This window comes from Bufo bufo, chromosome 4 (assembly GCF_905171765.1).
Source record: "Bufo bufo chromosome 4, aBufBuf1.1, whole genome shotgun sequence".
In the NCBI taxonomy this organism is placed as follows: Eukaryota; Metazoa; Chordata; class Amphibia; order Anura; family Bufonidae; genus Bufo; species Bufo bufo.
The window spans coordinates 9,881,035-9,904,525 of NC_053392.1; the positions used below are offsets into that span (position 1 = coordinate 9,881,035).

General features: G+C 42.0%; 1 protein-coding gene across 25 annotated transcripts in view; it reads right to left on the minus strand.

Moving 5' to 3' along the window:
* LOC120998305 (gastrula zinc finger protein XlCGF26.1-like) overlaps positions 1 to 23,491 on the minus strand; it is a 4,064,644-nt gene that overhangs the window by 2,399,376 nt on the left and 1,641,777 nt on the right. The window lies entirely within an intron of this gene.

Sequence of the window (23,491 nt, forward strand, 5' to 3'; positions counted from 1 at the left end):
ATCTCCAAAAGCCTTGCTCTTCATCAGTCCATGGTAAGACAAATTGTCTATAAATGGAGAAAGTTCAGCACTGCTGCTACTCTCCCTAGGAGTGGCCGTCCTGTAAAGATGACTGCAAGAGCACAGCGCAGACTGCTCCATGAGGTGAAGAAGAATCCTAGAGTGTCAGCTAAAGACTTACAAAAGTCTCTGGCATATGCTAACATCCCTGTTAGCGAATCTACGATACGTAAAACACTAAACAAGAATGGTGGTTTGTAGAGTGAAACTAAATCGCACCTCCTCATTCCTATACTATTGACTACTGTATGTAATAAGCAGCATTTCTTATGATAAAACATGGCTATACAGCGGTTATATCAATCATTTGCTGTGCACTATTAAGAGGCAATTAGTATACAGTTTGATCAAAGAGCATAGGCCCACTTACCGCGACAAGGTTGCCTCTTGTTAAGTGGGAACCTACTCTAACCGTAGCGCAGTGCCGTGTGGCGACCACCGCGTCTCCACACTGCTCTAGCAGGCAATGGGATCCAGCAGCCAAACAGCTACCCCGCTGTACAGCGGAGCCACCTAGGCCTCGGATCCCACAGCTCCACCAGCACAGCACAGAAACAGCGACGGCCGCCATCCAGCGCCGCATGTGAACTGGTGCTAAGGGATCACCTGTTCACAGCTTCTCAGGAACTCCAACTGAGATGTGGTAGGAATTAAAACCCTGTGCAGACTACTGCTAATTTAAGTAAAGAGCACCTGTGCCACATGGGGAGGAGTGCTGACTTAGTATGGGGGAAAAAAAGACTATAGAGCATTAAAATCAAGAATGGATTTCATGGGAGGATACCACAGAGGAAGCCACTGCTGTCCAAAAAACATTGCTGCACGTTTACAGTTTGCACAAGAGCACCTGGATGTTCCACAGCAGTACTGGCAAAATATTCTGTGGACAGATGAAACCAAAGTTGAGTTGTTTGGAAGAAACACACAACACTATGTGTGGAGAAAAAGAGGCACAGCACACCAACATCAAAACCTCATCCCAACTGTGAGGTATGGTGGTGGGGGCATCATGGTTTGGGGCTGCTTTGCTGCATCAGGGCCTGGACGGATTGCTATCATCAAAGGAAAAATTAATTCCTAAGTTTATCAAGACATTTTGCAGGAGAACTTAAGGCCATCTGTCCACCAGCTGAAGCTCAACAGAAGATGGGTGTTGCAACAGGACAACAACCCAAAGCATAGAAGTAAATCAACAACAGAATGGCTTAAACAGAAGAAAATACGCCTTCTGGAGTGGCCCAGTCAGAGTCCTGACCTCAACCCGATTGAGATGCTGTGGCACGACCTCAAGAAAGCGATTCACACCAGACATCCCAAGAATAGTGCTGAACTGAAGCAGTTCTGTAAAGAAGAATGGTCAAGAATTACTCCTGACCATTGTGCACGTCTGATCTGCAACTACAGGAAATGTTTGGTTGAAGTTATTGCTGACCAAGGAGGTTAACCAGTTATTAAATCCAAGGGTTCACATACTTTTTCCACCTGCACTGTGAATGTTTACATGGTGTGTTCAATAAAAACATGGTAACCTTTAATTCTTTGTGTGTTATTAGTTTAAGCAGACTGTGATTGTCTATTGTTGTGACTTAGATGAAGATCAGATCACATTTTATGACCAATTTATGCAGAAATCCATATAATTCCAAAGGGTTCACATACTTTTTCTTGCAACTGTATATAGTACTTAAGCTTGTTCTTACTTGTGTGACCCGCCTTTTAAAAAGAATGAAGAAAACTGATGAGCAACCTATCATGCTTCTCTATGATGAGGAAGAACAAAAGGAAACGCCATTCAACAAGGTTCCCCCTCCTCGTTATGTTGCCTTGCTGAGATAGGGTGAGATGAATCCCAGGGTATTATCACAAGTGTGAGCTACCGGGAGCCTACCTAGAAGGGGTAGGTTGTCGCCACTGCAGGTGAAGAGGATACGAAAGGTATGTCCAGGGGATTCGGTAGGCAGGGGAAAGTCTACAATCAAGTCTCCAAGGGGGGACTGTCATGGAATATTGAGACTAAATAGATACTTGCTTGTTGAGAACTATACTTTAAAATGGCGGCCAGGCACCCAGCCAATGCCTAGAACAAGAATCTTACTTTCATGCTTCATTATGTACCTCAAGACAGTTTCTGTTCATCTCAAGCAAGCAGCTTCCTCGATCTAGAAGGGGGGAGGGGGGGGGACTTCCTCTTGCACATAGATGTGACAGAAAATATAGAGTTTATAGCCAATAGAAAAGCTCTACGCCACCTTACACCCCCCACTCCTTCCTGTCCTATATACTGTCTGCTGTTCTGTAATAAACCAGAGATCTAGCTTTGACTCCCAGCTGTGTGTGTCTCAGTTTGATCTTTCCATGCACGTATTCATTTAACATTGATTTGGAGCAGTACATCAACAGAACTGGCAGTTTGACCAGATCCAAAACACTGGCATCCATTAACGTAGTATTAAGTCTGATGTGGCTATGTTTGCGGCCTTTCATTTTCTCAGCCAGGTTAATGTACATATTTTTTTTTGCAGGAGACCAGACTGTCACTTTTGGCAGAAGTCGTAAAAGCCAGGAGGGAATGGTGAGGAGGGCCCTCCTACTGGTCTCTATCGGCCGAGCCATATAGCGGAGTGGCGGTTCTTTTTACTGCATCGGTAGAATGCCGACGGATAATAGAGTTAGAAATGGGGAGGTGTTTAATCTTAGATGTTCTCATGAAGGGTCAAGAATTGAGACTCATTAACATCTATGGTCCTCAGACGAATTGGGACTGTAAAAGTCTCTTCATGAAGAAGTTGTTTTTGAAGGGGACTTTAACACTGTTGTTAGGCCCCAAGACAGAGGAGGTTCCAAAGACAAGTTGACCTATGATGGTATAGCTGTAAATAGTATAGCTAGGAAGGCTCGCCTGATAAATATCCACATGCGGCATACCCCAGGCTACTCCGGTTTCACCTATCACAGAGGTAATTGTAGGTCTAGAATAGACAGGTATTATTTGAAGGAGGAAGGTAGCTCTTTGCCAGTGTCCATCGTTAAGGTAGAGTTTTCCGATCACTGTATGATTATGTTTTCTCTGAATGTTGCAGAATCCCTTCAGATGGGAAGAGGTATATGGAGGCTGAAATCATCTCTCCTGGAAGAAGCAGAGATGGACAGGCCTTTGTTGATTTTCTTCAAAGCCATGTATTTTTATTGGATCTTGGGGTCACTAAGTCACAGTGGTGGGAACTGTTACAGTACGAGTGGCAAAGTATTTCCGACGGTTCCTTTGCCTAAGGTCTCTGAATAGGTACCGCCTATAGCAGGGCCTGAGGAGGAAACTCAAGCATTTAGTCTCAACTGGAGATAGCAGAGAGGAAATCTCTGGAGTGAAATCTTTGCTGAAAAGGTCCCAATATGATAGGCACGTATTTTTAGTTCTTGAGAGGGATTTCTGAAGAGATCCAAATCACGGATCCAGGAGGTTATCAGATCCTTCTACTTACACCTTTTGGGAAAGAAGGATCTAGATTGAGATAAAGTGTCGGCTTTTCTGGCTGAAGCCATCCATGAACCAGGGGTAGACCCCTCTCTTGATGTTTTGACAGAATTGATCAAGAAATCGCCAGGTCCAGATGACTTAACATCTGAATTCTATAAGAGCTTTAAAGGAACCTTAATTCCCCTCTTGACTGTGGCCTTTAAGGAGTGTATTTCCTCAGGCACTCTGCCAAAGTCAGTGAGGAGGTCTGCCTTGATCATTCGGTCGAGGGGTAAGGATTCGACCCGTATTGAGAATTGGCATCCTATAGCACTCCGTCCTCAACACGAACAAAAACATTCTGGCAAAAGTACTGTTTAATCGGCTGGTGAAGTTTGCAGCTCAGCTCTTTTCGTCGGCCCAGCATTATTCTATGCCAAGCTGCAGTACATTTAGTGCTGTGCTCGGTGTCTGAGAGACAGTGGAGCAGGGTAATGCAGGCTGTAATACAGTAGTGTGTAATGTAATACAGGTGTAATACAGCCTTTAGACTCCGCCACCACATTATCCCTATGACTCGGCCTGGTTCCACATAGCTGTGGCTATCCATGGTCTCTGCCTAAAACACAAGCCAGGCTATATTAAAGAGAACCTTGAAAGGGGTTTATTTGAAAGAAGTCCTCTTCATGGGCAGGTGCAGGTTTCTTTGTCAAGAAAAAAAAGATTGCTCCCTCCAGCCGTGTATTTATTACTATGGATTGAATAAAATTATTGTAGAAAACAATTACCTTTTGCCACTAGTCTGAGCTCTTTGATAGGCTTTGTGGCGCCAGGATCTTCAGGAAGTTGGATCTCTGAAGAACTTACAATCTGATCCAGATACGAGCGGGTGATGAGTGGAAGTAAACTTTTAACATCTGAGATGGTTGCTATGAATATCTTGTCATGCCATTCGGTTTCAGTAACACTCCTGTTTTTTTCAGGAATTTGTTAATGGTGTTTTTTCATGATCTCCTCTGTGTAGTGGTTAATTTTGAGGACATCTTGATCTTCTTGCCCAACCTGAATTCCCACTAGAAATATGTACCCACAGTCCTCCATAGCTTGAGAGAGAAGACTTTATGCTAAATTTTAAAAGTGCTTCTTTGAAAAGACCTATTTTCTGTTCCTAGGCAACATTATCTAAAATTGTGGCATTGAGATGGATCTTGAGAAATTGTCTGCTGTCTTGGATTGGCCCAGTCCTACGAGCTATCCAGCAGTTCTTAGGCTATTACAGCCAATTTGTTATTTTTCACCCTAACTGCCCCTATTACTGTTCTTACCCAGGAATGGGTGAATGCAAAGGAGTGATCTCCAGAGCCTGAGTCATCTGTCCGGTTTCCAAGTGGTCCTTCTCTTCTGCAACAATTCTCCATCACCTGGATATCTCCAAAAAGTTATTTCTGGAGGTGGATGCATCCTCCATGGTAGCAGGAACTGTTTTTACTCAGAAGGGTACCTGTGACTTTTTCTTGGCAGAATGGAATTATTGTATTGGTAACAGGGAGCTTCTAACTATTGGCCCTTGAGGTGTGGCTTCATCTTCTGGAAGGTGTGACCTACACAAATCACAAGAACTTATTTTATTTTCAGTCAGATCAAGGTCTCAACCCTGGCCAAGCTCAGTGGACATTGCTTTTTGCATGATTCAATTTCATTCTGCATTACCAGAACAAGAAAAGCCATTCCTTTGAATTTGCTGATCAGAGAGAGGAGCCCCACCACATCATTTGTTCTACCCGCATCATCCCCTTCGTTCCAGTTGACCTGTTTACTCGACATCACTGGTGGCCTACAATTTCCAAGGATGTTCGGGATTATGTTTCCCTCTGTTCTACCTGTGCCCAGAACAAGTCTCCAAAACAAAAACCTGAAGGACTCTTGCTTCCGTTGCTAGTGCCTGACAAACCATGGCAACATATCACTAACGTACCTTCGTCCCTTGAGGTGCATGGTAATCTGGGTGGCGGCTGACTGTTTTTTGAATATGGCTCTCTTCATTCCTCTACCTAGCCTCCAGTCTGCCAGTTCACTGGCCAAGTTATTTGTGCAATACATTTTTCAGCTACATGGTTTGCTCTTGCATTTCATTTCTGATCGGGAGTTCAGTTTACCTCTAAGTTCTGGAGAGCCATTTGCAAATTGTTGGAAATCAAGTGGACTTTTCCTGAAGCATACCATCCAGAATCCAATGGACAGGTGAGTGTATTTCTCAAATCCTGGTCAACCACCTGCAACACGCAAGTTCAGCCCGTCTCAATGACTGGGTTGCTTTGCTCCCCTGGGCAGAACTTTCTACAATCATCTGTGAGTCTTTCTGTAAGATACTTTTACAGGGGTTGCCCTTTTAAGGGTTTCTCTTCTGTTACCTGTCTCCCCTGGAGTTTCATCAGCCAAGTCTAACATCAGCAAAGTCTTCCAGATCTAGCAAGATACAAAGACATTCCTGCTTCAGGCCTCTGCGCATACGAAGAAATTTGTTGACCATAGCGTAGGACTCTATCTCAGTTTTCTCCTGGGGACAAGATCTTTCCTCAGAAAACATCAGAACTAAGGTACAGTCAGACGGTTTGGCACCTCGCTTCATTGGCCCTTTCAAGGTGTTGAGACAGCTGAAGACAGTCTGTTATAAGTTGTATCTTCCTGTCTCTTTACATACTGTATCTCTCATTCCTTTCATGTTTCTTTCAAGCCAGTTGTGTTTGTTATTCTAGAGGTTCTGTACCTGCTTCTGCTCCTGTCAGCACTGAAGATAGAAATAGAATATACAGGACATGAAGAAAATGGAAAAATCTTTTTCTTGGTAGACTAGAAGGGTTATGGCCCAGAAGAAAGATCTTGGGAGCCGGGCTTGCTCTGTCCCTCCATGCAGGCTGTTGCATGCTTTCTGGCAAGGATTCTTCTCCTCTGGAGGCTGGCTTTCTTCTGGAAAAATACTACTGCATGAAGTAGTAGTCTGCTCCTCTACCAAAACAGACTACCAGATTTACCAAACTGAGATGTGAACAAAGCCTAAATCATCTGGACTGAGTTTCAGCAACCGCTAAAAACTTCCCATAGTCATTGCAATCAGTTACATTCCACTATCACCTATACTCCTTCACTGAAATAAACTTTCTGGACACCATCTTTATGACACAGAACAATAACATAGAAACATCACAGAACCAGAGGCCTATTGACCAACCAACTAAATTGGGAGTTTCTGTCCCACACATATAACAAATTCGATTGTCTACAGTAAAGCCATCAAATGCAACTGCATATATACTAGCCTAAAAACAAACACCTTGGTGGCCTCAATAAGACATTTGTGAATCAGGTCAAGCATCCAAGAACAGGAGAGATTCAAATTACCGGAGCCACTAGAACAACAAGATGTGAGCTCCTACAATACAAAACAAGAAGACCATTAAGTACCTCCAGTGTATTACGAAAAAAAATATGACTTTTTAAAAACAATATTTTCTATAATAGATAGCTTCATAATTTGAAAAACGTTGTCCAGAGCTCACTGTCTTCAACCAAAAAAATACACAAGGAACATAAGAGATAGAGTCCCAAAACACACATCAGGACTACAAGATCCCAGGAACCTTCAGCTGCTGCATTCCATATGTGGTCCACTTAATTGTATGTACTGTACTGTATTGAATTACAACTTTATGTTGTAATATCCTTCTGAGGGTCTCTATGTTGGGGAAACGGAATAAACTCAGAATGACTTAAAAAATACATTTTCCTGTGGCAAATCTTTTTTGTTACCCTGATTACAACATCACAGATATTAAACTACACTCATTAACCAAAAAATAACTCACCAAGCAGGAGTTGTTGGAATGAAACTTTCTATGTGTGAATGTAATGATGGTTTATGTAAGTGACAATATTAGAGCAAAAGGAGAAGTTTATTGGGGAAAACTATATAATTAAAAAGGAGGCTCTACAGCAGGGGTGCACAACCTGCGGCCCGGGGGCCACATGCGGCCCTCAATACCATTCTATGCGGCCCCCAACACCTGGTAGCAGACATGTATGTCTATGCCTTGTGGCTGCTCACATGAATCTTTAATGTATTGTCCCATTAGATCGGAGTCCTGGAAGTGTAACTAGATATTTATAATATATTCTGTATGTTCAATATGCCTTAAATATAGTATTTCACTTGGTAATACCCCTTTAAAGTTTATTTTCGGCCCTTGAAATTGGTTCAGGTTGACAGTGTGGCCCCCAACCAGAAAAGGTTGTGCACCCCTGCTCTACAGGGTGGGCCATTTATATGGATACACCTTAATAAAATGGGAATGGTTGGTGATATTAACTTCCTGTTTGTGGCACATTAGTATATGTGAGGGGGGAAACTTTTCAAAATGGGTGGTGACCAGGGCGGCCTTTTTGAAGTCGGCCATTTTGAATCCAACTTTTGTTTTTTCAATAGGAAGAGGGTCATGTGACACATCAAACTTATTAGGAATTTCACACGAAAAACAATGGTGTGCTTGGTTTTAACGTAACTTTATTCTTTCATGAGTTATTTACAAGTTTCTGACCACTTACAAAATGTGTTCAATGTGCTGCCCATTGTGTTGGATTGTCAATGCAACCCTCTTCTCCCACTCTTCACACACTGATAGCAACACCGCAGGAGAAATGATAGCACAGGCTTCCAGTATCCATAGTTTCAGGTGCTGCACATCTCGTATCTTCACAGCATAGACGATTGCCTTCAGATGATACGAGATGTGCAGCACCTGAAACTACGGATACTGGAAGCCTGTGCTAGCATTTCTCCTGCGGTGTTGCTATCAGTGTGTGAAGAGTGGGAGAAGAGGGTTGCATTGACAATCCAACAAAATGGGCAGCACATTGAACACATTTTGTAAGTGGTCAGAAACTTGTAAATAACTCATAAAAGAATAAAGTTACGTTAAAACCAAGCACACCATTGTTTTTCTTGTGAAATTCCCAATAAGTTTGATGTGTCAAATGACCCTCTTACTATTGAAAAAACAAAAGTTGGATTCAAAATGGCCGACTTCAAAATGGCCGCCATGTTATGGAGACATTGCTGGGAAACTCTGTGTATGGGCAAGCATTAACCTGCTGAAATATTACAGTTGGAAGCCCTGCCATGAGAGGCAACACATGTAGTTACAGGATGTCCTACACATATCACTGAGCTGTTAGTGTCCCTCGTATCACAACTAGGGGTGACTGACTGCTGTATGCAATGGCTGCCCATATCATTACACCAGCAGTTGGGGCAATCTGTCGCTTCACAGCAAAGGGATGTCTGTCTTGAGTTCTATGGTGTTGTCCAGAACGCTGTCCATACAACATTAGCGCCCCCCAAGAGGAAGCTAAGAGAAACACGCGTCAGGGTTGGTGTCCCTCCCTTACTCCTGGTTTGTGTTGTGCCACTTTGCACCATTGCCTACGTGTCTCTGTTTATTTGTTATGCCGATGTGTGTATATATGGGAGTATTTCCTAGTGAGACTCCAAGTACAAGTCAATAACCTCAGCATTTATATTACAGTAGCGTGATGACCACTGTTTTTAATGGCATAATATACCATGTGCAATTTGCACTTACATTATATTGGTGATTGTATAACGATGATGCATACATTTTGCACAGATTCCTCAGACGTTGTATAACCACCAGCGGGAGGTTTGGGGGGGGGGGGGTACTCTCTTTGTCGCAGTATTGTCCTGCATTTGCTGCTATTATATGTATTTTGTCTAATATCATGTATTTATATATTTTTTAAACAATAAATACAGAATTTATATTATATGTGTGTGTTCAGATTTTTGCTAAGCCATAGAACATTCTCCCAGAAGCACTGTACAACAATCAGGTGGTCTCGGGCAAAAATCAGGTGGTCTCGGGCAGCTGCAACATCTGCTGCAGGATACCATATGGAGCCTGGATGCCTCCATGTCCGACTACAGTGTATCCAGGCTAGAAGCCATATCTCATCTTGTATCCAGGCTAGAGGCCATATCTCATCTTGTATCCAGGCTAAAGGCCATATCTCATCTTGTATCCAGGCTAAAGGCCGTATCTCATCTTGTATCCAGGCTAAAGGCCATGTTTACAAGATGAAACATGGCCTTTAGCCTGGATACAAAATGAAACATGGCCTTTAGCCTGGATACAAGATGAGACATGGCCTCTAGCCTAGATACAAGATGAAACATGTCCTTTAGCCTGGATACAAGATGAGATACGGCCTTTAGCCTGGATACAAGATGAGATATGGCCTTTAGCCTGGATACAAGATGAGATATGGCCTTTAGCCTGGATACAAGATGAGATACGGCCTCTAGCCTGGATACAAGATGAGATACGGCTTCTAGCCTGGATACACTGTAGTCGGACATGGAGGCATCCAGGCTCCATATGGTATCCTGCAGCAGATGTTGCAGCTGAGCCTGTAGATCGTGCAAACTTGCAGCTTGCTAAAGCTGACGTCCCATTGACACAATGTTATGGAGACATTGCTGGGAAACTCTGTGTATGGGCGAGCATTAACCTGCTGAAATATTACAGTTGGAAGCCCTGCCATGAGAGGCAACACATGTAGTTACAGGATGTCCTACACATATCACTGAGCTGTTAGTGTCCCTCGTATCACAACTAGGGGTGACTGACTGCTGTATGCAATGGCTGCCCATATCATTACACCAGCAGTTGGGGCAATCTGTCGCTTCACAGCAAAGGGATGTCTGTCTTGAGTTCTATGGTGTTGTCCAGAACGCTGTCCATACAACATTAGCGCCCCCCAAGAGGAAGCTAAGAGAAACGCGCGTCAGGGTTGGTGTCCCTCCCTTACTCCTGGTTTGTGTTGTGCCACTTTGCACCATTGCCTACGTGTCTCTGTTTATTTGTTATGCCGATGTGTGTATATATGGGAGTATTTCCTAGTGAGACTCCAAGTACAAGTCAATAACCTCAGCATTTATATTACAGTAGCGTGATGACCACTGTTTTTAATGGCATAATATACCATGTGCAGTTTGCACTTACATTATATTGGTGATTGTATAACGATGATGCATACATTTTGCACAGATTCCTCAGACGTTGTATAACCACCAGCGGGAGGTTTGGGGGGGGGGGGGGTACTCTCTTTGTCGCAGTATTGTCCTGCATTTGCTGCTATTATATGTATTTTGTCTAATATCATGTATTTATATATTTTTTAAACAATAAATAATGAATTTATATTATATGTGTGTGTTCAGATTTTTGCTAAGCCATAGAACATTCTCCCAGAAGCACTGTACAACAATCAGGTGGTCTCGGGCAAAACTAAGACGGGCAGTAATTTTTTACTTCCTTCATGGTATCTCTCCATGGACACTTGACCAGAGGGTTCTGCAGATTATGGTCTTCTGAAGGACTTTTATTTGTTACCCATGGTTTCTTTCTCACCTCTTTCAGGATCGCCTGTTGTGCTCTTGGAGTGATCCTCACTGGACACCCACTCCCAGGGAGATTAGCTACAGTCCTGAATTTTCATATCTTTACAATGAAACTCTATGGTGACGGATGCCACTGTATCGCATCTCTCGGAGGCATCTGATTAACAGAGATGATTTCTGTATAAAAAACATGATGTGAACACAGACTAATATGTCTCCTCTGTAGTGAAAGTTGTTGAGGACAGATTTGTCAGTAACCAGGCTTCGTGTGCCTTTTATTTGATGAACAAAGCACCTATGAAACTTACACTTAAATATCTAATCTCCTTCATTGATATTTTGCCAGTTAGTTCTTGTAGCAGCCATTTTCAGTGCTTTTTCTCCCAGCACTATGGCTGTTTACTGCACAGTACAACCATTAAGGTCCCTTTACACGGGATGACAGAGCAGTAGATTGTCGGGAAGGAATCGTTCCTTCTCGTCAGCGAAAGAGAGCTCCTCCAGAGCATGGGTAGGAGCGATCGCTAATGCTATTGCCAATGTAAGCACGGCACGATCTGCTGCCAGTAAATGATCATTTTTGTGTGTGCACAAATGATCGAATTAGCTCGTTCTTTGGGTTCATCGGTGGTACATTTACACCGCTAGATAATCACTAATGAGCGCTATCAGACCACATTTTATTATTAAACAATTCGTGTGATTTCAAGGATTAACTTTATCTTAAGTGAAACCACATTAATCCAAAGGGCTCACTTGCTTTTCTTACAACTATATGAAATAAATAACCTTACGTCTTCCTTATTCCTACACCTTTGCTTCCTGCCTTTTTATATTTCCAAGGTGACGTTCCGTTTTGTTACCTATGTGATGTGATATCACATCATTGCCTTATAAACAGAGATGGACAGACAAAAAGTTTAACTAAAATCGACACAATTCATCAAACTCCGAGCATAAAAATAAAAACATTTACACAGTGAGTGAGTAAAAAAGCATTTATAAAAAAAATACTACATTTCTAGCATACATCACAACTACGTCACACGTAATGTTCAGAGCAGGATGAGGGGAGATGATTGTGGGGTCCTGTCAGGAAGGATTCATATAAAAACACTGTTCTGTGGAGGGTAACTGAACCATAACAATCATTCAACCACACTTCAAAATGACCCTTTTTTTATTTTTTCATCATATGTGGACATATCAATACCTGATCTTCAGTCAAAAAGATAAATGTGATGGAACAGAAGAAAAACTGTATAAATTAGCTTTAACAGTAAAACAGTCGGACACGTCAGACGTATATTCAGGACTACCTTAATGACCTAAAATTACAATCAGACCTCCAGATTTGGCCGTATGGCTTTGAACGTTTATCGTGCATCAATCAACAATCAGAAAATGATGCACAATCCATTTTAACAATTAAAAACCTACTGTGGCTTTGATGGCCACTCACAGCTGTATCTCTACTGCCTTCTGGCAGCCATATACCCTTAGGGTATGTTTATATGTCATTTCTAGAAGGCATTTCTGCTACTGAAAATCATTTCCTTATATCTACATGGGATTGTTTCTGCTATGTACACATGAATTCTGCAAGCACATGGATTCTGCAAGCCTATCCAGATGTGAGGGATGAGAATCCATTTTGTATAAACATGTCCTCCATCTTGTGCATATGTGGAAAAATTAATTAGCCAACTGGCAGGATGTATATAGATCAGAAATTCCCAGCTTTAGGTCAAGATAATAACTCCCTCGTTTAATTATCAGAGTTTGACATAGAAGAGAGAGTTATGTTCCTTCTGAGTTTAGAGATGTGCTGCTGAAGAATGTCAACTTTGAGATAAGATGCTGCAGAAACTTTTTAATTAGTAGAATTCTGTTAGTACGGTGCGGAAGTATTGTCTTTTTATGAATAACGAATCAAATCATTAGTTTCGATTTCCACCTCCTTGGTGGTGTTCCAGATTTGTCTGTTGTTATCTATAGTGTTATAAAAATGTCTGCTTGTGTGGAATAAAGTAGAGAGAGAATCTGATTCAGCAGTGTGTCTGTGTCAGCTCTCTGGAGCGCTCATAAACAAAACTTCAATTGGAACCCCGACAATCATAGAGGTGGGGGCTTTGCCCTAACACAGATGACCAAGACACTTGCAGCCATTTGTTGCACTTTGTTGATGAAATTTGTGGTATCGTAACGCCTAGATCCAAAGCACTCTGAGCCCTTCAGAAAGGTTATGGGTGCCTATAAAGGCATGGGTGCAGAGGAGCGCACACAACATAACTTATGGAACTATAAAAAGAAGCAGATTTGACTACAAAACCAGAAGGCATGTTTGTTAAAAAAATAGATAGCATTTCACCAGGAAATCTTGATACCAACTTGAGAACACAGTGGTGAAAATGTTCTGGTTTGGGACTGCTTTACTACATCAGGGTCTGAGTGCCTTATCATCATCATAGACACTATGATATCCATTGTACCAGAACCTGCTGGAGGATAACGTGAGGCCATCTGTCAGAAATACTAAAAAACAACTCAACATAGAACTGGCAACATGGTGATGACCCTAAACATACCAATAAACCCACCAAAAAATGACTGGTAAAAAAAAAAAATAATCCTTCAAGATGCTGGGAGGGTGAAAAACTGACCAGGAATGGAACATAAACAGATCTCCACATCTTTGAGGTTTTGGAGCCGTTTCTAATTTGGCTTACAATACTGACCAGAATACACAAGCAGCCTTATAATATACACCTGCTGGAGGATGTTTTTTGTCAAAGAGGCAGTACCAGGAATTTGATCCATAGAAGAGAGTGTCAGATCTGAAAAATTTTCTAGCAAATTATTGCGAATTCATTTCTGGGTCCGTCGCTTTTAGTTACCAAATTAAGATCAAATACTGATATGTCCACATATTTTACATAAACATTTATGTGAGGTTTTCTTCCTTTATCACTATGTTCCTCTGGATTCTCCTGCAGTGGGGCTGGGGGTATAAATACTGTAAGAAGAAGTAAGGTTTATGGGGACAATTCATCATCACTGTTCTGATAGTTCCTCCAGAGATCCCAGTCAGTTCACCTTCAGTATCAATGTCAATTTTCATTTTTATAACACTTACATATCTGGCAGCACTGAAAAAAAAACTTCCACCCCTCACACATCAGTACCTGTCCCCACTGGGGCTCACAAATCTAAAATCAGGATTAACCTCACATTATATTTTTGAAGTGTAAGAGGAAACCAAAGTACACAGAAAACCCCCCACAAAGATAGGGAGAGCATACAAACTTCATGCAGATGTTGTCCTTGATGAGATTTGAACCTATGACCTATTCTACCTGCTGAGCTACTAAGTCTAAGAAAGTAAATATAATGTGGGTGTCTGGCAGATCCAGTCTAATGTCACCCAAAAAGTAAATCCTATTATTGGATGTTCATTGTATACAATTAACCTACTTTGTTAAAAATCCTTGTTCTGCTCTTTGCACTTTTCCCACATTCAAACAAGAATATGGTTTCTACTCAGAGTTTAAAATTTGATCTTCTTGTATATAAATTTTATACATATAGAAGATCAAGACTGCTTCTCTTCTGCGTGAATCCTCTCATGTCTAACAAGATTTGATTTATGTGTAAAACATTTCCCACACAGGGAACAGGAATACGGCTTCTGCCCTGTGTGACTTCGCTGATGATCTTTAAGTTTGGCTTTAGTAATAAAACATTTCCCACATTCTGGACATGAATACGGCTTCTCTCCTGTGTGAATTCTCTCGTGTTTAACAAGATCTGATGTGTTTGTAAAGCATTTTCCACATTCTGAACACGAAAATGGCTTCTCTCCTGTGTGACTTCTCTCATGTCTCACAAGATTTGATTTATTTGTAAAACATTTCCCACATTCTAAACATATATATGGCTTCTCTCCCGTGTGACTTCTCTGATGTGCTAGAAGATGTGATTTATTTGTGAAACTCTTCCCACAATCAGGGCAGGAGTACGGTTTATCTGGCAAGTGACTTCGTCTGAGTGTAAAAAGACCCGAGATTTTCGTAATCGCTTTTCCACACTCACCACATTGAAATCTGGTATCTATTTTTGGACCAGCATTTGTGGTAACAATCTGTGATTTGCCAGGAGGAGGTTCCTCATGATTAGTGGATAGATCTGTACTGTGAAGTCCTGGATGCACTTTAAATGTAATGATTTCTCCTGAAGAGTCCTGCGTATCATCTTCATCTTCTACTTTACATTTTCGTGGTAACATGAACTTTCTCTTGGAGCTCTTACTGGGATTTTCTGTTAAGGGAAAAAATGGATTTCATGATTTTTTTGATGAACATGCAGAAAAATAAAAAACAATTACCGGTAATCTTAGGCTAGAAAAACACGTGCTGTTTTTTATGCATTTTGAGCTAAAGCCAGAAATGTATCCAGCAGGAAAGGGCAGTAGAAGTAGCTCTATTATATTTCCTATTCCTTTTGAATACAATCTAGCCCAAAACCTACCATAAAAAACTGGTCAAAACTAATCCATGCTCTGCCGGTAGAATTTATTTTAATCATCTTTCAGAAAAGACAAATCCATAATTTTTCAATATAATCTTCCCAGTCATTGCTGTGCAGGTTTGAACGCGTTACACCAGTTCATTTGTGATTGCGGTGCGAGGAACAACGGCTGCTCCACTTGTGATTTGCATGAAAGAAAAGCAGTGTGCAATGATTTTTTTGTGGTCTGAGGATATGTCTGGGGCCAATATTTATCGAAGACTTAGTGCACAGTATAGAGAAAGTGTTTTGTTGAAAAGAAGTTTGCATGAATGGGTGGAGAAGTTCAAGGAAGGTTGCATAAGCGTCAGTCATGAAGAAGGAGCAGTTTGTCCACAACTGACGACAGCATTGAGCGTGGACTTGAACAGATTCTGTTGGGTAGACGATTGACAGTGGATGATGTGGCCCTACGAGGATGAAGATTCACGTCTGATGACAGGGGTGCATTTGTGGCTCAAAGCTCAGCATAAAACAGTTTTTAATGAGGGAATATAAAAGCTTGGAGAAAGTGGATTGAAAAGTAGGAAGATTATGTAGAAAACTTGTCTTTTTTGAAAGTTGATTCAAATGAATTCTACAGCCAGAGTGTGGATAATTTTTGACTTACTCATATATCAATGATCTCAGATTCTGCTCTGCCTTCAGTAACCACATTCATTATGTAAATCTTGACATTATAAAATGTATCTGAAAAGCACAACCTTGTCTGGCAACGACGCCTGGCCTATGCCAACTCACTCACCTTATCTATGCCAGAAGGGCATTACTAGAAAAACTTAAATTGTCTCTCCTATGTTACTCACCCATCTGATCCGTCATCGTTTGTGGAGAGAGAGAGATCACCTTAAGTTTTAAAAGAATGAGGTGTGGCAATATACAAAATCAAAAGTCTCACTATAACAATGAATTTTTGATTTAACTAAGGAAGAATATATCAGTCATAAAAATACAAATGCAGTAATGTACTGTAATATTGACCAACTTCCATAGTATTCTCAGAACAATAAGTACTGACATACGGACTAATGACCCAAGAAGCAGCTCTAGTTACAGCATATGATTAGTCTTTGGTTATAACTTGTCAGTGTGGCCATCATTAGTATCCATAATAATCCCTGTTTAATTCACACAGTTCTTAAATTATATAAGGAAAGGACAGAGAAGAAGAGAGAAAAGTGAGAGGGGGTGAAAGTAAAAAGAAAGGAAGGACAAGAGAAAGCGCGGGGAGGGGGGACGGGACGGTGGAGCAGGAGCTACCGATATGGTTTGAATAATTTTAACATAGAAATGCTGAGAAGTCAGTAGAATCTGGGAAGAAACCAGAGGCACCGTTGTGCTCCTATGCAACCATATTATGTAGTTCTGCTACCATTCGCAGAGAGAGGGTATGACACTATACATACAGATGTTCTAAATACGTTTGTCTCGCATCATTGTCGTCTGACAGCAGTGTTTTTGGTCTTTCCTATTACAGGACTGTTGCTGATGAAGGCGTACAACATTTGTACAATAAAACGGACTTTGACAATGGCTGAATAGTGGGACTCTGAAAAGCTGGACGGTCTATTCGTCTAATCTCAGAAAGAGTTCTGCAGGTCATCGGTGGTGTGGACAGTGGTCGGAGGAGGGCACTCATGCTTGTCGAGAGGGCTCTGGGCATGCAAGACAAAAAGATGCACGCCAAGATCACTGTATAAGAAGAGCTCCTGTATCCCAAAGGACAACCACATAATCACAAAATTGGTTCTGCACCAACCATCTACTGCAGTCACACATTCCACTAGCTCATTTGTCACTGATCTCTCCTCATCTCTAAGAGCGCCTGCACTGGCGCCACAAGAAAGCCCATTGGAGGCATGAATGTTCAAGTGTTCAGTGATGAAGGCAAGTTCTGCCTTGGTACTAATGATGTAAAATGAACATTCAATGACATAAGGCACAAGGCAATGGGGGGATGGGACGCCCCGTGTATCGGAGCCACAAAACCCCACCCTCACATATACCGTACTGACAGGGGAACGTGCCAGAAATAAAAGTTCCCCTGTCAGTACGGTATATGTGAGAGTGGGGTTTTGTGGCTCCGATACACGGGGCGTCCCATCCCCCCATTGCCTTTTGCCTTATGTCATTGTATGTTTATTTTATGTCTTAATAAAACTACATATATTTTATATGAGTGTTCTCCTCATTTTTGGGGGGGTTATTAGTTTGGTTCTTCTTTGGTTATAGTAATTTATGCTAGACCCCAGTGTATTGCATGCACTTTATTTGAGTTTTTCTTATTGGTTGGTCTTGGTACTAATGATGGTCACATCAGAGTTCCAGGAAAGCTGGAGAGCAAATACTGCTATCATACATAGTGTGGAGACACACAGGACCAACATCAGGCGGCATGGTGTGGGGCTCTATTAGCTACCATGTCAGCTCCTGCCTGGTATTCATGGAGGGAACACTGGCCAGTCTAACATTTGATATTTCTCTGCACCCATCTTGTCAATCTTCTAATTCTGGTGATTGCCACTCTCTGGCCAGAATTTTCATGCTGATCCTAAGTTGTCCCAGTTGTTTCCTTGCTTATACTTGCAGTCTCATTGCCTTAGATGTCAGTATACTTTTCAAAGAGCCATGTATCATCTCAATCCTGTGGTTTTTTCACATGTATCCAATTTATCCTTAGGTTTCTTTCTTCTTCTTATTCTCTTCCTTGGACCTACGTCTAAGTTTCTGGACAATATTTGCCTTTCACCATTTACCTATTGGATGCATGTTCCCAATTTGAGCATATCGCTGCTCTGTTGCTTTCAAAGGTAACTGGCTGTTTTTGCTGCATTAGTTTGGCTACAAGGACTGTTTCCGAGTTGTCACCTAGCTGACGTGGCTCAAAATATCCTAGGGTTGCTATATCTGCAATAGCCTTCCTCACCATACAGCCAGCCATTTCCAGGGTTTCTGTCCATTACCAGAGCACATCCTTGTGAGATATCAATGAGTGGCTCACACATATCTGATAGATTCTGGCAAAAACTGGAAAGACAATTGAACATGCCCAGAAATCACTGTACTCCATGTACTAGGGCTAGTTAAGTCTTGTATTGTCCTCACCTCTTCAGGGCTAAAAGATTTTCGATGTATGGATCCTCTGTCATCTTCAGTTTGAATTTTTCCAAATTTAGCTTTTTCTTGTTTACTGTAAACCTGTCCAATACTATCATTTTTTGAGTGTAATTGTTTACTGCAGATCCCAGATCTTCACCTCCTCCCACTATTAGTATATCATCTTCTGATGGTGACACTTTTTGGCAGATTCTAGATCTTCACCTTCTACTATTAGAATATCATCTCCTTATCGTGATCTTTTATTGCAGGTTCTAGATCTTCATCTTCTCCATTAGTATATCATCTTCTGATCACGATTCTTTATTGCAGATTCCAGATCTTCACCTTCTGCTCTTAGTATAACATCTTCTGATTGTGATCCTTTATTGCGTTATAGTGGTGGCCCACGGCTGCTAATGCTAACCTGCCCCTGTCCTGGCGATATGGACCCGCCTACTGCGTCTTCTTGGCGGGTCTGGCCACTGAGATGGCTTTGTCCCTCCACACAGACTGCAGCCTGCTTGCTGTCTATCCATAGGGTGCGTGTGCACTCCCATAGGCTCTTAAAGGTCCAGTACGCACACCCACTCCAGTCGTTACCAGTCAATGGTTGGCAACCTTGGGGTAATGAGTCCGCTAGTATTCTGCAAAGGTATTATGTTGTCTGTACTGATTTCTGATCTCTGTATTGACCTTTTGAGGTCTACCCTGACCTCGGACTGTTTTCTGGATTTCACGTACTCTGCCTGCCCTGATTTTGGCCTGTCCCTAACTTCAGTTTTGCTTGACATAGGTGTCTCGTGATGTGAGTCAGTTGTCAACCAAACAGAGACAACTCCAGGAAGTTGAGGTTTGACATGGTAGTTCCCCTGGAGGGAAGTCCAGATCCTTGTTTAGGGGTTATAAGGTGAAATCTAGGAGACTGCCAGGATAACGAGCCCCAAGTTTAATATGTCTGTGTGACACAGTGGTGTCATATCTTCACTTTATCATCTTCTGATTATGATCCTTTATTTCAGCTGCCAGATCTTCTCCTTCTCCCACTATATTCTGATCGTGGTCCTTTATTGTAGATTCCAGATTTTCACCTTATCCCACTATTAGTATATTATCTGCTACTGTTTTTACGCCTAGAGAGTCCTTCCAATCCCACAGGCATCGTCAGCCATTAACAGCATCCAAAATAGAAAAAAATACTGTCAATAGATGATTCTTTATCCAGTTGCATGTGTCAAGATCCATTTTCACCTCACATACAGAAAAATAATGCATTTGATCGATCTCGTGGCTTAGGAACAATGCATATTCTGAACTTGTCTGATGGTTTCTTCACTGTAACCACTGCTGGTCCAGTCTGTGCTGTCATGTACTGGTGCGATCATGACTCTGCTGTACAAACCCTGCAGTTCCTCTTCAAGTGGTTGCAGTAAAACTACAGGCGCTCTTCTTGTAGGCAATCTTGTAGCTGTTCACTTTCTAGTCTGTACTCACCTTCCAAGCCCTCATCAAATAAATCACAATAAATTTTACAGTCTGAAAATCGAAGGATTCCTTCACACATTCTTCTGGGTTTGTTTTTCTAGGCATACATTTCATACTTTGTTCACAGATATTTTCAGTGTTTTTTTCATTTAAAGAGGTTCTGAAATTTTTTTAAAACTGATGATCCGTCCTCTGGATAGATCATCATCTGATCGGCGGGGGTCCGACACCCGATCAGCTGTTTGAGAAGGCAGCCTTCTCGCTGTTTACCGCAGGCCCAGTGACGTCACGACTAGTATCACTGGCCTGGGTGGGGCTAAGCTCCATTCCAGTGAACAGAGCTTAGCCCCGCCTGGGCCAGTGATACTAATCGGGACGTCACTGGGCCTGAGGGAAACTGAGAGAAGGCCGTGGCGCTCCTGGAGCCTTCTCAAACAGCTGATCGTCGGGGGTCCCAGGTGTCGGACCCCCGCCGATCATCAGTTTAAAAAAACTGCAGAACCCCTTTAATTCACATTTTAACATGCTTTTATCAGTATTTTTCTGTCCACTAAAGATCGTACAATTTGACAATAGATCTCTCTGTGTCTTGGCCTGCAACGTAGGCTTTGGGTTCCAGTTGTTAACAGCGACCTGATGGTGGCTAAGACGCCATGCAGATCTGAGAGGTCACATAGTTCATGTCATTTACCATTTTTGCAGACCACAAGTTGTTAAGGGACCATGAATAAGTCTGATCATGCTGTTTCAGGACTTCTCCCATTTTAATATCTGCACCCCTTAAGTCTCGTTAACTTTTCTAGTCCATTAAGTGTTGCACAAGAATTAAAGCAAAGTGGCGTTGAAATTAAAATAAAAGAATTTCTTTTTTTTTTTTACAAAATTTTAATCTATTTTGCCAATTTTTGGAGCACTTTACCCCTCGCATGCACTGGATGCTGTAGATTAGGAATCGTAATATTTTTAAAGGTGATGTTTCGACGGCTCTAATTTTTTGCCTGCATGCATATTTGAGGCCTAATCTGGTGATTTACACAGTATTGCCCGACAATAGCAAAGGAACCGAGGTGAAATAATGAAAGAAACCCCTAAATCCACTAAGAAAATTCATCTAGGGCTCCAGTCAGCATTTTGACTGCAAATGTATTTAAAAAAAATTAAAAATGAATGCACAATGTATGGCGCAAAGTGAAAACTGCTTTTTTTCCCCCAAAGATATGCCACATCAATGCCCAGTATGCCTTGCCGAGCGCAGCGATAAACCGTTAAGAGCGTTCTCCCAGGTACAGCAGTTTTATGTATGTGGATTGTGGTGGATTTCCAGGCCCCATACCTCGGCAGTACCTCTATAATGAGAAGCAGTGGTTTTGTTTGGGGTGTTACGGATACTTGCGTTTCTAATATGGGGGCACATGTAAGCTGTTCTGAGTACATCCTGGCTATCTGCGGCTTCTCCCTGCTCGCGCCAGGTCTAAAATTGTGGGAGTGGTATGGGCAGGGCCGGTAGGCCCGTCTCATTCGTCATTTTGTATGCCTGTTTTAGGAGTAGAAAATGTAAGACAGCAAGGAAACTGGGAAGCTGCCTTGCACTTAAAACTGGCGCTGGATGTGCCGAAGTTATGAAGAGGCCGGCGCCTGATCACAACGCCGGTGGAGGGGCTTTGTTAAGACCGGCGTCTAAAACGTGCCCCTATGTATGCCATCACAAAGTCCAGTGATGGTGGCGTTCAAGATCTGTACAGAATTTTGTCAGAAAATGGTTTGGCCCCTTTAGGTTTTGAAAAAACAGAAGATACTATTTTATATACAAGAAAGAGACGGGAGTATAAGAAGTCAAGGACATCCAGCATTTAACAAAATCTCTTTAAAGGGGTTCTCCAGGAATTAAGAAAATGAAAATACTTGATTAATTTATTAGAAATATATTCCCAAATACCTTTCATTAGTCATAATGGCTTGTTTTGTCTGAGGAGCAATCATTAGGAGAAATAAAATGGCCGCTGTCCTAGTATTACACACAAAACCTGTCCTAATCACACAGCAGGACAAGTTACTTCAGAACACTGAGCTAAAGAGCTGACTCATCCTCCTCTCTGCTGCTTGTCAGGGATTATGATCCTGAATACAGATAAGATCTTCAGCCGAATTTCTGTAGGAATGGAGTTTATGAGGAGACATGAAGTACAGAGAGGAGGAGGGGATGTGGTAATGAGCAGCAGCTCTTCTATGCAGTCTCCATTACCACAGTCTGTCCTGTCCGTCCTCTCTGTACTTCATGTTCTGTATTTCAAGATCTTAGCAGCTGTATTCAGGATCATAATCCCTGACTAGTAGAGCAGAGAGGAGGATGAAGAAGCTCTTTAGCTCCATGTACCCGAGGTAACCTAACCTCCTGTGTGATTAGGACAGGTTTGGTGTATACTAATAGGACGGCGGCCATTTTATTTCCAATGAAAAAACAAGCCATTATAGCTTATGAAGGTATTGGTATTTGGGAATATATTTATAATAAAGTCATATTTAAGTATTTTAATTTTCTAAATTCCAAGAGAAACCCTACAGGTTGGCCAATCTCACACATGGATGGCATATAACGAAGACCTGTACCCATCTCTAAAACAGGCCCCCCAAAGTGAAGGCGACCACACTACACATGCGCGGCGTGGTCTGCATTCACTTCTGTAAAGTTTTGAAAGAGCCGAACAAGCGCACTCTGCTATTTTCAGAACTCCCATAGACATGAACAGAGGGCACACAGCGCAAGCGTGGCCGCTTGTTCATTCACCTTTATTTGAGTAGCGCTCTGCCATTTTCAGCACTCCCACAGGAGTGAATGGAAGGTGGACACGCTTGTGCGGTGTGTCCTCGTTCACTTTGGAGGCCCCAATCTAGAGATAGGTGTGGGTACCAGAGGTGGTATCCACACCTGATGGGCCAACCCCTTTAAAATTGTCACACATTTATCTGCAACTCCATGTGACAATTTTATATTTTCTAATAAAGCTTGAAGACATTTCTGAATGTTGAACCATCCACTGTTCCATTGCTCTGTCCACTGAACCCAAGCAACAGAACAACATAGGCAGGAGACTGGTGAGCTTCAGCTCCCCTCCACCAGTATAATCCCCTCCATTATTACCTATGGGTACCTAAACCAACAGAGGGACATAACTCTGAGTACCACAGTCTCCTGATGGGCTGGATGTCCCAGAAATGTGGTAGAAAAGAATCTGATCCTGTCAACTCAAGAAGAAGTCAGATTCTAATGGTGGACAGCCATAATTAGAGATGACTCCCCACTAGACTGACATCATGGCTGGGATACTTTGTTACGGGAATAATTTTAGGGATTAAAC